Source organism: Anopheles merus, unplaced genomic scaffold (genome assembly GCF_017562075.2).
Source record: "Anopheles merus strain MAF unplaced genomic scaffold, AmerM5.1 LNR4000991, whole genome shotgun sequence".
Classification (NCBI taxonomy): domain Eukaryota; kingdom Metazoa; phylum Arthropoda; class Insecta; order Diptera; family Culicidae; genus Anopheles; species Anopheles merus.
The window spans coordinates 5,943-8,137 of NW_024428571.1; the positions used below are offsets into that span (position 1 = coordinate 5,943).

General features: G+C 63.1%; 1 non-coding gene across 1 annotated transcript; it reads left to right on the forward strand.

Moving 5' to 3' along the window:
- Window positions 1–733: 733 nt before the first annotated feature.
- Window positions 734–806, forward strand: Trnae-uuc. The gene has a single exon. It is a non-coding gene; the product is annotated as a tRNA-Glu (tRNA).
- Window positions 807–2,195: the final 1,389 nt, after the last annotated feature.

A 2,195-nucleotide genomic window follows, 5' to 3' on the forward strand; every position in this document is an offset into this window, starting at 1 on the left:
GTTTTTGCATGGAGAGAGCTGGCATCCCGGCGTGGTCGGCATCGTGGCCGGGCGCATCCGCGAGGCCTGTAACCGCCCGGCCCTCGTCGGCGCGCAGGCGGACGGGATCATCAAGGGGTCGGCGCGATCGGTGCCGGGGCTCGATATCGGGGCCGCCATCATCGCGGCGCAGCAGGCAGGCCTGCTGCTGAGCGGCGGCGGCCATGCAATGGCGGCAGGCTTCTCGCTGAGCGCCGAGCGCGCTGCGGATTTCATCGCTTCATGGATGATTATCTGGCCTCAGCCCGTGACCTGCCCGCACAGGCCGATCTGGCGCTGGACGCAACCGTGAGCCTGCGTGGTGCCTCACTGGCCCTTGCCGAAGACCTCCAGCGCCTCGCCCCCTTCGGTAGCGGCAATGAAGAACCATTGCTGGCGATCGCGCATGTCCGCTGCGTGCATTCCGAAGCCATCGGCCGCGACGGCAACACCCTGCGCGTCCAGCTTCAGGACGAATACGGCGGCACCCGCCTGCGCGGCCTCGTCTTCCGCGCGGGCGACAAGGCGTTCACATCGATGCTGACCGATCAGGCACGCCCGCTGCTCCATATCGCGGGCTGGTTGCGTGCCGAAACATGGCGCGGACGCCAAACTCTGAGCCTGATTGTCGTTGATGCCGCTTTTGTCTGACAATTTTGGCGATAGGCGCTTGACGACTCACTCTACCCGGGCTATCCCCCGCGCCACGCCTTTAGTCCCGTTCGTCTAGAGGCCTAGGACACCGCCCTTTCACGGCGGCGACACGGGTTCGAATCCCGTACGGGACACCAATTAATTTCTTAGTTTCTACAGAGACTTAAGAAACACAAGCCAGTAAATCACAAAATCAATATGGCGAATTTGGTCCAATTTTGGTCCAATCCCGATTCCAGCGCGAAAGGGGATCGGGCCGATGCCAGAACACGCACCTCCGAGACCGTCACCGACCCTGCGACCGGACGCCCTTTGCCCGATGGCGTCACCTGCCGTGGCCCAAAGCAGTATCGCGCACGCAAGCTCGTCAGCGGCCATCGCGTCACGAAGACGTTCGACTCCGCCCGCCTTGCCAAAGCCTGGCTGGAGGACACCTCAGTCAGGATCCGCGAGGGCCGCAACCTCGACACCCGCGTCCTTGAAGGCACCACGCTACGGACCCTGATCGAGCGCTATCGGGATCAGTGCATGGCGCACCGTGAGCGGGACCGCAAAGGCCATATCCCCGCGCTGCTGGACGACCCGATCGCCGGCCTCAAACTCTCTAAACTCACGATCGCAGCCGTTCGGGGGTTCCGTGACCGACAGGGCAAGACACTGGCGCCCGCGACCGTGGTCAAGCGGCTGAACCTGCTCGCCTCGATCCTGCAGCACGCGATGAGTGAGTGGGATATGCACTCCCTAACAATCCTGCCTCCGGGCGACTAGTGAAACGTCCTGCCGGTGCCGACCGCAAGCGCAATCGGCGCCTGCAGGACGCCCCGCCCCCTTCAGCCGAGACAGGTCGGCAGAGGGAGAATATGCCCGCCTCCTCACCGCCCTGACCTCCGACACGCATCCTGACGATGTTTGGCTTGTACGCTGGGCCATCGAGCAGGCCACACGTCTGGGCGAAGCCTGCGCTCTGCGCTGGTGCGACGTTGACCTCAAGGCCAGGACCATTGCTTTCGAGCGCACCAAGACCACCATCTTGCCGAGGAGCTTGGCCCGGAGATCCGGCCGCTGATGCCGGGTGCGCATGCCCTGCTTCGAGACAAGCTGGGGATGTACGCCGAACCTCCCGACCTGGACGATGTGATTTTCCAGATCGGCAATGAAAAGGCGTTCTCAGTGCGGTACCGCCGCCTGGTTGCCCGTGCCGGTTTGACCGATTTGACGTTTCACGATCTGCGCCACGAGGCGACCAGCCGTCTGGCGCGGCTGTTCCCCAATCCCCTGGATCTGTGCCGGGTCACCGGCCACCGCGATCTGAAATCGCTGGATCGCTACTATCAGCCGGTGATGTCGAAGCTGGCGGAAGACGCCGAAGCCCGCGCACGACTGCTCGGAATTATCTACGACACAGGCTCAGCCGGGCCCGAGGATTCATGACCGTTTTTTAATAAAAAAAATCGTCGATGCATTTGAGACATGGCGCCCTTGAGGAACCGCCTCACATCCGGAAGACATCAGCGAGGGTCGCT